Consider the following 15,516-nt stretch of genomic DNA (forward strand, 5'->3'; position numbering starts at 1 on the left):
AAGACCAGATAGCGACAAAGTGAACTTGTTGTTCATACAGCCATGTTTGTGCCTGTGCACACAGACACACACTCTTCTACAGATGTATATACACACACATATTCATATGGTAATCTATATAGACAGCAGTAGTCATTTATGCGTTGTGGAGTGACTCAGCTTGTAAGTAGTCTCTTCTGGAGACCTGTTCATAGTTGGATGAGTGCAAACACTAGTGTTGTTATACAATCTGAATAGTTTACACACACACACACACACATATATATATATATATATATATATATATATATATATATATATATATATATATATACACGATGGGGGGCTTCTTTCAGTTTCTGTCTACCAAATCCACTCACAAGGCTTTGATCAGCCCGAGGCCATAGTAAAAGACACTTGCCCAAGGTAGGACTGAACCATGTGGTTGGGAAGCAAGTTTCTTACCACACAACCTGCCAACACACACAAAAACAGACATATAAATATATGCAGGTTGTCTGGTAAGAAGCTTGCACAACCTGTGTGGTTCAGTCCTACTGAGTGGTACCTTGGGCAAGTGTCTTTTACTATGGTCTCGGGCTGATCAAAGCCTTGTGAGTGGATTTGGTAGACAGAAACTGAAAGAAGCCCATCATATATATATTGCCCAGCGTCGCCTTTCTGGCACTTGTGCCTGTGGCATGTGTAAGGACTTTCGAGCAAGATCATTGCCAGTGCTCCTGGACTGGCTCTTGTGCGGATGGCACATAAAATACACCATTTTGACCGTGGCCGTTGCCAGTACCGCCTGACTGGCCTTCGTGCCGGTGGCACGTAAAAAGCACCCACTACACTCTCGGAGTGGTTGGCGTTAGGAAGGGCATCCAGCTGCAGAAACTCTGCCAAATCAGATTGGAGCCTGGTGTAGCCATCTGGATCACCAGTCCTCAGTCAAATCGTCCAACCCATGCTAGCATGGAAAGCGGATGTTAAACGTTGATGATGATGATGATGATGATGTGTGTGTGTGTAAACTGTTCAGATATATATATATATATACATTGTTCAAATTTTCATATTCTCTGCTTAATGTTATCAGCCTGTTAGTATCTAAGAGAGCCTGTCCCAAAGCGATCATAATAACTGGCTTCTTCTATGTACGTATAAAATGTATTGTGCATACATGTGTGTGTGTGTGTGTGTGTCTCTGTTTAATTGAGCTGATTATGAAACTTGTCATCCAGCAGCAAAATGTGAGGTTAATTGTTCTCCTACCCTAGTCACAGAGACCTTTATCTGGATAACAATGATAGAAATGATGGCTGTGATGACAATGGTGGTGGTGATGACAATAACTATGGTGATATTGATGGCGGTGACAGTGGGTGTGATTATGGTGAAGGTAGTAATGATGGTGATGGTGGCAGTGACAGTCGTGATAATAGGGGGTGATGGTGGTGGCAGAGGTAGTTGTAACTGGTGGCGGTGGTGGTGGTGGATGTAACGGTGGTGGTGGTGGATGTAACGGTGGTGGTGGTGGTGGTACTTGTAATGGTGATGATGATGATAACCATGGTGATATCGATGGCATTGGCAGTAATGGTGGTGGTGGTGGTGTCGATGACGGTGATAGTTATGATGATGGCGGTGTTGATGATGTTAGGTGGTGGTGGTGGTGGTGGTGGTAGTGATGGTGGTGATGACGACGATGGTGATGATGATGATAAGAGGTTATAAAAGTGTGGCATTGAAAGAGGTGGTGATGGTAGCAAAGTAGCGATCGATTGTTTTGTTTTCATAACGAATGCAAGAAGATCGATATTGAAGTGGAAATGAGGTGAGGCACAAGAGAGAGAGAGAGAGAGAGAGAGAGAGAGAGAGAAAGAAAGAAGGGGGGGGGTCAAAGAAACGCGATAGAGTAAAAAAAAAGAGAGAGAAGAATGGATTCATTAATGAATGGAAGAAGAAACAAGCAGATAATTGATTCGACTGGCATATGTCGGATGTAATAAAACAGAGATGAAGAAGGAGGAGTGAGTCTTGATAAATTTGGAGCAACATATTATCTCACCTCTTCTCTCTTCTATCAATCCATAGATCTATCTATGTACCTATTTATCAATCAATCAATTTATCTACCTATACCTCTCTTTATTTTCCTTTAGTTCCATCTAACCTGGTTTGCCTGTTGGCGGGCAATGTCCGAACTTCGGCCAATCCCTGCCTTTTTTACTATTAATATTATTTTCGGACACAGTGTATCTAATACTACAGGGTGTCCACAAAGTCTGGGTACATGGGGATTAAGACATACTTTAAGAAATCATTATTTCTTATATTTAATTGTTTATGTTATGATTTTATTTACTCCATGTACCCACATGGTAATTAACACATACTGTAAGAAATTATTATTTTTTATATTTAATTGTTTAAATTGCGATTTTATTTACTCCATGTACCCAGACCTTGTGGACACCCTGTACATTATCCTAGGACCCCTTTCCTTTTAGAGGGCTGAGACGAGGGGAGGTTTGGTTGCTATTTCTACCAAGTTCAACAACCACATGAGAGACCATGTACGTTTACTCACAATTCTCTTTGGCTCTCTTTCACACACACACTGATAAACTGATAATATATATAAGATACAGTAAAACTTGTAAATTTAATACACACACACATACACGATGTGAGCTCTAGTTTAGCTCCAGCTGAGCCGTGATCCAACAGAGATCTTTAAGTCAAAAGGTGATCCAAATAAGACAACCATATTTCTATTATTTAGAATATGGCATATCTAGGATTATTAGTCTTTTCTAAAACCGTTAGTGTTATTTCAGAGAGATTTGGCTATTATTTCTTGCAGGCCAAACGGTCACGAAGTGGCTTCCACGTGAACTTCTGAAAAGGCCACGTTGGCGAGCGATGTATTTTAACCCTAGGTCATCTCTGACCAAGTAGTATGATGGTCAAAGGCATTATTTCACCTCCAATCATCCCAGGTTGGGTTTTTTTCTTTTTCCTTCCATCACTGATATAGTATATCTGTGCCTTCTGTTGAAAATAATGAGTATAGTATAATTTGATGGACATTTGGTTGCCGTATCTAAAAGGGAGAAACGGAAAAGGCTCCCACGTTCGTTGACTATATATATATCATTCGTTTTCGGAACATGGAAACTCGAAGCAAATAAAGCTATTGATAATGGTGTGTAAATATTGGGTTTAAAAACTCTCTGGATAAAAATGGTGAAGGCTGATCATGGAACTCGAACCCACATCTTCTGCAAACATAACAGACGTTCAACCGTCGGAGAGAAAGAAAGAGGGAAGGATAGATAAATAGACTGACAGAGAGAGAGAGAGAGAGAGAGAGATGGATAGATGGATAGATAGATGTAACATACATGTATGCTTTTATGCTAAGTTACAATAAAACAATTTTACATTAAACTCAAGAATTAGTCAAATACTTTTTGTTAAGTAAATATTTATTATTCTATCACACAAGAATAGTATTGACAGTCACTTCGAAGTTCCAGTCAGCTAAAGCCATCATCGGACTACACATAGACGATGGATAATGCAATAACCCCGAACAGGACCAAATGAAACTACACACACAGAGACACACCATAAGAGATGAGAAATATACAATGAGGTCATGCCACCATCATCACCTCCACCATCAATAGACAAAAAGCAGGCAGGCACGGGTGAGCTGTTGCATTCATTCCACAATATAGTCAGGTCAGTTCATCTTAGCCAAAGACATGAAAGAGAATGGAACATCTCGTTCTGTATCAATAAAAAAAAAACAATCCAGACATTGTTGACCTTATTGTAAATTCAATTATAGACAACAGGTCACGCGTTTCACATTCGACATCATTATATATATAAACAATTATTATATAAACAATTGCAGCGTGGAAGGTGTTTATGAGCCATTTAAAATAACACACAAAATCCGTTAGATTATATATATATATATATTATATATATATATATACACTTTATTTAAAAGCAGCAGAAATATAACAAAAGACTGTTACTCGGAGTCATATTTTTGTTATATTTCTGCTGCTTTTAAATAAAGAATATTACTCTACCTCTGGTATTTGAGTACTCTTTTTTCCACCTTGTTGCACATTTACGTGCTTACTCCGGTATATATATATATATATATATATATATATATATATATATATATACACACACACATACACACGCACGTTCCATCTCTCTCGCACTTTTTCTTTCTCCCCCGCGCGCGCTCTTGGTTAATTCTTATTAATGACAAGCGAAATTAGTTTATAGTAAACGTGGTAGTAGAAGTGTTTAATTAAGCATTACTAAAAATTAACAAAAAATAAAGACCAACAAAAAGTGACTGAATGACTAAGAGAAGCCATTGTGTTTTCAAATAAGTATTGTTGGTGTGTGTGTGTGTGCGTGTCTTTTACTTGTTTCAGTCATTTGACTGCGGCCATGCTGGGATACCGCCTTAAAGAAATTTAGTCGAATGTATCGACCCCCCCCCCCCAGAGCTTATTTTTCTTAAGCTTAATATTTATTCTAACCGTTAATTTACCGAACCGCTGGTTTACAGGGATGTAAACATACAAACACCGGTTGTCAAGCGACATGGGATAAACAGACACAAACGCATATACACACACAGGTAAATAGATAGATAGATAGATAGATAGAGACAGACAGACAGACAAACAGATAGATAGATATAGATATAGACAGATAAATAGATAGAGAGAAAGAGATAAATAGACAGAGATAGATAGAGAGAGAGTTATAGACAGATAAATAGATAGATAGAGAGAAAGAGAGCGAGATAGATAGATAGATAGATAGATAAACAGGCAGACTGATAGATAGAAAGAGAGAGCGAGATAGATAGATATTACAGTGGTACAAAGTGGGACAGTAGAAAACGAAAAGGTTACAGCGATGGTGGTCAGCTGAGAGTGTTAAATTCACCAAATAAGGTGAAAATTTGGTGTGCACGTGAGTGCTACAGCTGTAAACAGCGGAGGGAAATAATGATGTATATTCTTTCTAACATAAACACAATGCAAAAAAATGTATTAATAAATTGGGGAACAGTCGATTAGATTTACTCCAGTACTTGAACTGAGCTTATCGATTATATCGACTCGTGCATTTGATCTGTACTTATCGAACCCGGAAGGATTGAAGTCAAAGTCAAACTCGGCCAGATTTGAACTTTGTAATGGTATATTACTAATTGTTTCTTATCAACACAAGGCCACAAATTTGAGGGGACGAGTGGAGTCAATGTATTAATTTCTTGTTTCTATAGCAACACCGACTTTCTGGACACTGATGATCTGGGGCCAATTATAATTTACACTAATGTACAGATGCCTGTACATCATTTAATTATTTAAGTAAATCTAACATTTGTTTGATTTAGAATGTCTTGACCAAAGTAACCGTCCCTAGTTCGGAAAACAAAAATCAGAATTTCGAACCAAATCGTTCCAGAAAATCGATGTGGTACCCTTTATATATGAACTCCGTAAGGGAAAGTTGGCTTCAACAGAATTTGAATTCAGAGCGTAAAGGCAACTTTTTTTTTTCCAAATAATAATTTCTTTTAGCATCGGAAAAAATTATTTCCTGACATTTCTTCCTGATTTTTACGTTCTCAGTCCAAAACCCCCGTCGCAGTCAACTCTACCTTTCATACTTCCGTGATCGATAAAATAAAGTACCACCGATCAAATACTGAAATCGATATCATCGACTAAATCTCCCCCCCCCTCCCTCCACAAATTTCTGGTCTTCACCTCAGTTTAGAAACCATTAACTACCATTAATGATAATCAATAACTAATAATTCCGTAAAATTCAGAGTCTGTTGACTGTAAAATCGAAGTGTATCACCACAAACGAGGCCATGGTAAACTAAATGCATTAATAAGAGAAAATAACGTGATTATAAGCGGAAAAATCATGGCCTTATTATCAAGGTCGATACAGTAATAATAGTCACTAATTTTGGCACATGGTCAGCAATTTTCAGGAGAAAAGGAATTGGTCAATACAGTCGACCCTAGCACATGGCTGGTATTTTATTTTATCGATACCGGAAAAATGAAAAGCAAAGTTAACCTCAGCAGGATTTGAACTCGGAACATAATGTTCTTTCTGTAATCAGTGTTGACAATTTAGGACATAGGGCTAGCAATTTTGATAGGAAAGAAGAGTTAGTCGATATAATCGATCCCGGTATTTGACTGGTACTTTGGTTCTATCGATTTAAAAAATACTTTGGCGGGATTTGAACTCAGAACATGTCATTTCAGTAATAATAATCCTTTCCACAATAGACACAAGGCCTGAAATTTTGGGAGAGTGGGGTAGTCGATAACATTGATCCCAGAGCACAACTGGTACTTAGTTTATTGACCCAGAAAGAATGAAAGGCAAAGTCGACTCCTACAGCATTTGAACTCAGAACGTAAAGACAGACGAAATGTCGTTAAGCATTTTGCCCGGCGTTGTGTCTTTTACTTACAGCCCAGGAACCCGACCAATGCTTTGTATGTGAATTTGGTAGGCAGAAACTATGTGGAAGCATGTCGCGCGTGTGTGTCCGCAAGTGTTGGTTTGTGTACGTGCCCCGTAACTTAGCGGTTCGGAAAAGAGACCAACATAATAAGCACGAGACTTTTAAACCATAAGTGCTGGGGTCGAATAATTCGACTACAACCTTTCAAGGTGGTGCCCCAGTATGGCCGCAGGAGTGAAATAAAAAAAAAAAGATAACAGATATTAAAGACTACATTAACCAATTTGGCCTTGCCTCTGTTTTAAAGACGATAAGGTGCGTTTCCAAAAGGGTTTAGGCTGCTATTTCTAGCAACCATATCGAGGAGCCTGGCTCGTCTAAGTGGAGTATCTACGATTGGTGTTTGCTATCAATGAATGAGGAAGATGAATGACTTATAAGAGAAGTTACTGCTGTGAATAGTAGACGAGTTAATAAAGCATGAGAATGTGATTACAAACGGGGTCTGCTGCAGGGAAAAAGAATCGAAGAATGGGAAGGGATTGTCATGGGAGAGTAATCAGAGGTTGTGTGACTATAAGCGTAGTTACTATAATAGAAAATATATTTTCATTGTAAGTCGTAAACATTAACTGTTAAAATGAAACAAAAATGTGACTAAACGGAGGGAGTGACTCTAAGCAACATATATATGTGTTGTTCCGAGAGTAAATAAAGAAAAACAATAAACAAATATTTGAACAGGCAGGCAGGTAGATAGATATCTACATACATATACACACAGGCAAAATATATATATATATATATATATATATATATATACACACACACTGATAGACAGAAACTGTTAGTGGAGTGATAATATGGAGCATTCACGACTAATGCCAGGAGATAGAGATGCTGCTGCCAACTCGATGATAGAACAACGACTTTCGAAAGAAATGAGGGTTTATATAGGACAAACGGGAACCTGTGTGTGGGTGTGTGTTTAAAAGCGAGATGAACGAAATGAAAGCGGGTGTGGCTAGCGCACATTCTTGCTTCCATCCAGGAATTATCTCAATGTTTGTTGCTACTGCAATAATGCCCTTCACTTCTCAATGCATTGAATCTTTTTTTACATATGAAAATGGGGTGTTGTGGCGTTCATGCCAATTCCTTAAAACGATATAAGTTGTTATTAAACTACCATTCAAGTTCTCTTCTGAATGTTCCATCAACCTTCTCCAAAAAATGTTTGGATCTGTCTCACTTGCAAATAATTACTAAGATCATTATTATCATCATCATCATTATTATTATTATTATTATTATTATTAGCGCTGGCAGAATTGTTAGCAGGCCGGGCAAAATGTTTAGCAGTAATTCGTCCGTTTTTACCTTCTAAGTTCAAATTCCGCCGGGGTTGACTTTGCCTTTCATCCTTTCGGGGCCGACGAAATAAGCACCAGTTGAACACTGGAGCCGATTACATTGACTTACCCCCCTCCCTCAAAACTGCTGGCCCTGTGCCAAAATTTAGAACCCATTATTGTTACTTCGATATTTCCTTCTGAGGCACGGGTTATCGATCCCTTAAGACTTATAATAAAAAAAGAATTAGGAGTGTTGTGATAGTCTATTTTTCCACACACACCCACGTTTCTTATGACTTAAGCATTGAGTCATGTGTTTTATACACACACAAACGTGTGAGTGTGTCACATTCTCTCACCATTTTCCCCCCTCTCATTCCTTTCTATCGAAGAGCCTACGCTCAGAAAGTCAAAGACTTTTCCATTATTCCCGAGCGTCAAACTAATACACCTGCTTGCCGTTCCCACACCTGTCTTCGTCTTTTGCTTTCTGTAAATTGAATTATATATATATCACCCTTCGTTACATTTTAGTGGCGGCGAATTATTTCCTATATATATATATATATATATATTTCCCCTTCCATATTTTTAAGAGGTCATGGGCCAATATGTTTTTGGGATCTGACGACACGCCATAAAGCTAAACCCTTTATAGACGGGAAACCTAAGGTAATCCCATAAACCGGTCCTCCCCATTTTTAATATATATAAGTAGTATAAAAGATGGCTTCAGAGAATTATGCAGTTATACGAAACGGCTGTAATCACATAGAAAAATAATTCTAGTTACACTTCTCACGCCTTCCTACTTTATATCTTCTCAAAATGTATCACTTTAACTTGGTATCTCTACCTATAAAACGGCTGTAATATCTTGGTTTTTTGTGTAATTTTTGCTACCTATGGTAACTATTAACATATTTACATTGTCAAAGGTTTTTTTAAACTGAGATAATATTAATATAAACATAAACTAATATATATATATATATATATATATATATATATATATATATATATATAAATTATGGGGGTTTAGTTGACAGGTGATCTAAACGACTAGGTACGCTGGATAAGTGCTGTAACGGATTACAGGACTCCAAGGTTATAGCCGAGACGGAAGTTATGGAACCATTGTAGATGTCCTCTTTAACAATTATATATATATATATATATATATATAGCAACGTATATAGGCGCAAACGTCACTGTGTAGCACCTTGGGCAAGTGTCTTCTACTATGACCTCGGGCCGACCAAAGCCCTATGAGTAGACTGGGTAGATGGGAACTGAAAGAACTGCGCGGCTTATATATATATGTTCGTCCCCCACTGCCGCTTGACAACCAGTGTTGGTATGTTTACATACCCGTAACTTAGCGGTTCGGCAAATAAGTACCAGGATTTAAAAACAAAATAAGGACTGGGATCGATTTGTTCGACTAAAATTCTTCAAGGCGGTGCTCCAACATGGCCACAGTCTAATGACTGAAACAAGTAAAAAAAATAATAAAAGACGTCCATACACCACTGGCACATGGAGCCAACGAGCTCTAAGTAGTCGCCCGAATTTTTAGAAACAGCAGCCAACTTTCCCCTCAAATCACATGTGTATTGTCTCTGTTCAAAAACAAAAACAAAAGAAGAGCTTTGGACAATGTAGTGCTTGATGTACTTATCGTCATCATCCATGGCCCACACTGTGCCAGATCCACAGCAACCAACTTCTTCCAATGCAACCTACTTGTTGCATGTCTGAGTCGAAAAATGAAAGGATTTGTCGACCCAGCATCATGTTACACTGTCCTTTGTTTATCTCGGGCAGCTTCCTTCCATTACGCCTTCAAGTACAGCGGTTCTGATATCCCTTCAGCTCTTGAAATACGTCCAAAACAGCGACGTTTCCTTTGAATAACAATTTCCAGAAGTATTGGTTTTGTATCAATCTTGAATGAAATTGTTGGATCTCCTTTCATTATGGCTCCCCAAAGATCCGTCTGTCCAGCCATATCTCAAATGTTAATTTCTTGTCATCAGTAGAGTTCAGGGCTCTACATTTCGTAGCCACAGAGGGCTACAGACCAGCTGACACTCTTACGAGGTTGTATCTTGGTTTTAATGTCAACAGATCATCTTTCCAGATGTCGCCAGTCGTTTGTCGTGTTTGGTGCATCGTACCTTAGCTAGCATTCACTCTATTTCCTTGCTGCAATTGTTTGTGTCATTTAGTTCTGCATCAAGGTATGCACGTAAAGGAAAACACTGGGTCGATATTGACGTTTCCGATGTCGAGATGACAGTATTAATTGCACCATGACTTTGTTTTTGTATTTATCTGCAATCTAGATTCAGCAGAGACCACCTCGACCTGCTTGTCGGCTTTCTGGTGTGGCTAACGAAGCTGTTGCCACCTGCGTCCTCCTGATTTTAAAATTTCTGTTGTCTGGGATTGCTAATGTCATGACCACCTCACTGGAGATGCTTAAAAAGGTACTGAAAAATAAGGATGCTTCTTTAGTGGGTTCCGACGAGGAATGATTCGGTCTCACCAGATGCGACCGGAGAATATTTGATGGACTGCGTAGTTTTGCGGTGTTTCTAGAAGAAACATTGTGAAGCCACGCCCTATTGAATTTACTGCTGTCCCCAGTTTGGTGTATTGAAACTAAGCATTGCCAAAGTACCTATCATTTCTCCCCCACCATTATTAAGCTCTGGTCCCTGGTTCCTCGGACTCTCCTGGAGCCGCTCTCTGTTTTACCTTTTGCTTGTTTCAGTCATTAGACTGCGGCCATGCTGGAGCACCGTCTTATAGTTTTCGTTTAATGTATCGACCCCAGTATTTATTTTGCTTTTAAGCTCTGTACTTATTCTACCGATCCCTTTTGTTGAACTGCTAAGTTACGAGGACGTAAACACACAAACACCGGTTGTCAAGTGGTAGTGGACACACACATTATATATATATATATATATATATATATATATATATATGTGTATATATATATATATATATATATATATATATATATATATATATATATATATATATACACACACACACACAGATGGGCTTCTTTCAGTTTCCGTCTACCAAATCCACTCCCAAGGCTTTGGTCAGCCCGAGGCTATAGCAGAAGACGCTGGCCCGAGGTACCACGCAGTAGGGCCTGATCCCAGTACAATGCGGCTGGGAAGCAACTTTCTTACCATTCATTATTAACGCCTGCGCCTTTTCGAAAACATTCTCTCCATCTACGTAGTTGTTTAGTCCTTAGAGATAATTCTAATTAGAACCTTCTTAATGACGTGAGATATCAATATAATTGTTCTGTAAATAGTGAATTACAAGAGGTCCCTCGTCTCGGGAACTAAAACGTAGGCACCTGTCTTCTACATGACGCAGACGATGCAGTGCACACGCACCGTGTCTGAAAGATAAAACGAGATGGTCGTGGCTGGAAAGCCTTCGATCACAGGTTTGCTCGATTACGGCTGACCTCAGATAACATACAACATTATTGGTACCTGCCTTATCAACACCATTAACCCCGCCTCCATATAAGACGAAATGATGATGTTGATATTTGGGTGAGGTCTCGAACCGAAAACAGCTGAAAGACAGATCGGTTATTATATAGTAACCGACAGATCCACCTGAAGACACCACAAATCAGCGGTTTTCAAACTTAACAATCATCGCAACCCCTATTTTAGCGAACGAGTTATCATAAATAATCAGTTTTTATTCTTATAATTATTGTTATATTTTCAATAAACCTCACTTAGCATTTCATACGTGGAGAAATATTCCTCACCGTTAGTTTATCGTAAATGTTAAAATCGACAGCCCTTATAGCTGTATTTTAAATATTTATAAACATTTCACATTTTAGCAAATATTTCAAAAGTAAAAGAATGTGTCTTCCCAATTCTGGAAGTTAGGAAGTGAAGCTGTAAAATAACGAAATTCATTTAGTCCAGTGTTTTTAAAATCGTCTCCGGTCATCTTCAATGAATGAATGAATAACAAACGATGATTCGTGGTTTTTTTTTAATACAGACGAAGAGGTCACGTTCTTTTTTTAAGGGAGGGATCGCCCGATTATATTGATCCCCTGATAACTGAATTATTCCGTCGATTGTGTTAAACATCGGAAAGTCGAAAGGGATTTGAAGTCAGAACATAACGGAGACGTACGTGACTAAATACCGCAAGGCATTTTGTCCGACGTTTCCACCATGCACGAAACCCGATTAAGATAATAGAGGTCTTATATAGATAATCGTTCTGGAATTTATAAAGACAATGAATTAAGTAAGAACGTGTGGCATTCATGACATTCCCACTGAAATTAAACGAGAGAAATGAAGTGAAATTGGGTTGTTAGATCTAATTGGGTAGTGGCTTCGGGCTCGTCAGGTTTACATTCCGTCAACATTTTTGTTATATAGGGCAACAGAGCATTTGTTGGGGATTATAATAACAGTAGTAAACACACAACGATCTTGTGATATTCATGTCTTTCAGTGAAACGTGTGGTGACGGTATTTACAAGGTAGATACACCTGGGGAATGTTTGGTTTAAATTGCAATTGGAGAGAATGAATAGAAAATACGTGAGAGATGAGAAAGAGAGAGGAACAGAAAAAAAGCGAAGGAAAAAAAAGAAAGAAATATACAGAAATGCATCAGAGAGAAAGCAAATGGATGTTACATATGGGACAATAAATAAACGGGGGGACTTTGTAAATAAATAGACTGTAAGGAAGAACCATGAAGTAAGAGATATGTTGTGAAGAAATACTGACCTTGGGTAAATTTTAGACGACAGCCAACATTGCTGGTTCCAATCAAAGCGGAGTAATACAAGATTAGCGGCTTATCACTACTTAACAACAACGTTTATAGCTTGGAACTATTTCGCCCTTCACTTCATCATTGAAGTCCATCTCTATTTTTGAATCAGAGACTTTGTTGGAAAATTAAGAAAAATAATATTAATTATAGATCAAAATTATCCTTTTTTTTCTTCTATTCTCATATTTTTATTTCTAGTTAATTCACTTTTTAATGGTCTTGTTTTGTTTTGTTTTGTTTTTTATTAAATTCGTTTGCGTTGAATTATCTATTGTTTTATATAATCCGCTAGTTTTATTATTTTAATATCATTTACTGCTTAGCATCAGACTGACTTCCGATTTTTTAGGTGTATTTTTTTCGTAATCTATTCTTTGTATAACCCAGGTCTTTATTTGATCCGAAGAAACTAAAAAAAAAACCGCTACAACTGAAAAAAACATACTTAAGAAATAAATAAATGCAGGACTATTTTTCTTCGGAGAAATTAGGCTGGGTGCTTTAATTAAGAGTTTTAATCACGCACTTAAGTGGAAGTATGGCGGAGCGCAACTTTCCTATCGTCCGCTTTATTTTCTCTTAATTAAATTTCAACCACAAAATGTTCTCAATTCATATAATATTTTATACCAGCACTATATTTATACACCATTTCTTTATTGTTTCCAGGATACCATGTTTTACATTCTAAGTATTTTAACAGAAATCTTGCATTTTTAAACCTATAACATATTCTCATCTTAACAGGTGTTTATTTAATTTTAAAATATTATTACCTATTTTTAAAAACACTTTATCTACTCGTGAAATAGGACGTTATTTATGTAGTATACCGTTTGCATATTCAAAATAATATTTTAAAATTTTCTAGATTTATTATTATCATTATTAGTATTATTATTATTATTTCGAAATCTATTTTGAATATTTTTCATCTTAACAAGGTTTATTAATTTTTTATTTCAAATTTACATCGAAAATGGTTTTAAAAACTACAACAGGAAGCCAACACAAAATTCAAACGCACCATTTTCTTACAATTTATTATACATAATTCCATTTCGGTTATATATGTGTGTGTGTGTGTGTGTTTACATTATCAGCGTTACTAAGATTAATATCTTAATTCTGTTCTAATGATTTCTCGTGAGAATCGTAGGAATTTATACCCTCACACACACACACACACACGCATACGTTGTTGTATAACTGCAGGGTGGTCCTTATCGAGAAAACCTGAGATCAAAGACATTTCACCTGTGATCATCGCGCCGCGTCTTTCTTTTTAAGGCATAATGTACTCTAGACCAGGGGTTTTCAAACTTTTTGACACGCGGACCCCTTTATATTTCAGGCTTTACCTTAGGGACCCCCTTATAAACGCTTATGAAATTTATACATAAATATTTGCTTAAAATAACATATACTTTTACATTTATTTATTTAACAGTATTTAACAAATAGGTTTATTGTCAATTAAAAGATTTCGATTAAAAAACATATTTTAAATCAAATTGCCCATAAAAAGTATTTGCTGTCCACGGACCACAGTTTGAAAACCCCTGCTCTAGACTACATCAACAAATGTGCCCGCTTTCCAAGCCGGTATGGTACAGTTTGGAGGGGCCGGGGTTATTTAGCTGCTATTCCTAAGCTAAGCGATCCTTTCGAAGGTGCCCTCACGCACTTGCGCGTAAGTGTGAGGGGTAAACATAAAGTATTTCTAAAACTAGGAATGCTTGCTTCGATTTCCCCAGAGAGGACGAAAATGTGACAAACGAAAGCGAGGGACGGTAAATAAGTACGGAAGATAAGAAAAGAAAATATTCAGAGATACATGTGTGGTAGGGGGAGGGGGTGAAGGCGCGTGGCTTAGTGGTTAGAGTATTCGGCTCGCGATCGTAAGGCCATGAGTTCGATTCTGGGCGGCGAATCATGTCCTTGAACAAGATCCTTTATTTCGCGTTTCTTCGCTTTACTCGGTACTATAGTACCTGTAATTCAAAAGGGCCGGCCCTGTCACACTGAATCTCCCAGAGAACTACGTAAAGGATACGCGTACTTGTGGAGCACTCAGCCACTTGCATATTAATTTCACGAGTAGGCTGTTCCATTGATTGGATCAATTCAAACACTTCGTAGACGACGGAGTACCTTTTCGTCCGTCTTTACGTTCTGAGTTCAAATTCCGCCAGGGTCGACTTTGCCATTCATCCTTCCGGGATCGATAGAATAAGTACCAGTTGAGTACTGCGGTCGATGTAATCGACTAGTAGTAATCTGCAGATAGCGATAGAATGATGTTGTAAGAGAACAGAACTAGAGCTAGTGAAAGTTGTAGGGTCGTGGGGAGATGTCTCATAGTTGCTGACAGTAAATTTCATTCCTCCCTCTGACTATTGTCTTTAGTAGCTGCCTTGCTTGTGATCATGATTCTAGCGTTCAGCTCCCTAACTGATAGTAGCTGTCTCTGACTCGAGTTGTCATTCATTAACTGATTGAGTTGTCCCAAACAGACTGAGTTGTCACCAAGTGACTAACTGATCTTTGCTTGGGGGTTCTTGTTTTTATAACTATCTAGAAGGATAGATATATCGTTGAGAACAATGGATTTCGTTGGTGGTCTATGATATCTTAAGAGGTTAAGAGGTTAAATGGGTCAAGTGGTGAAGACATTATTTCAGCCTTGCTAAGACAATCTGGCAAATGTAAAACTGCTGTCACAGAAAAACTATTGTTCCACCGTGAGAAAAGTTCTGT

At 37.9% G+C, this 15,516-nt stretch overlaps 2 protein-coding genes across 4 annotated transcripts in view; one reads left to right on the forward strand and one right to left on the reverse strand.

The window, feature by feature from the left end:
• The window catches only part of LOC106878045 (uncharacterized), a 76,478-nt gene extending 63,722 nt beyond the window's left edge, over nucleotides 1-12,756 (reverse strand). For all 3 annotated transcript variants that reach the window (XM_089342136.1, XM_089342134.1, XM_089342135.1), the window contains exon 1: nucleotides 12,708-12,756. The gene's annotated coding sequence lies outside the window, so the exon portion shown is untranslated. The remainder of the gene's footprint in view (nucleotides 1-12,707) is intronic.
• The window catches only part of LOC106878040 (RNA helicase aquarius), a 127,081-nt gene that overhangs the window by 69,815 nt on the left and 41,750 nt on the right, over nucleotides 1-15,516 (forward strand). The gene's annotated exons all lie outside the window — the stretch shown is intronic.

This window comes from Octopus bimaculoides, chromosome 25 (assembly GCF_046866305.1).
Source record: "Octopus bimaculoides isolate indiv1 chromosome 25, ASM4686630v1, whole genome shotgun sequence".
Taxonomy (NCBI): Eukaryota; Metazoa; Mollusca; class Cephalopoda; order Octopoda; family Octopodidae; genus Octopus; species Octopus bimaculoides.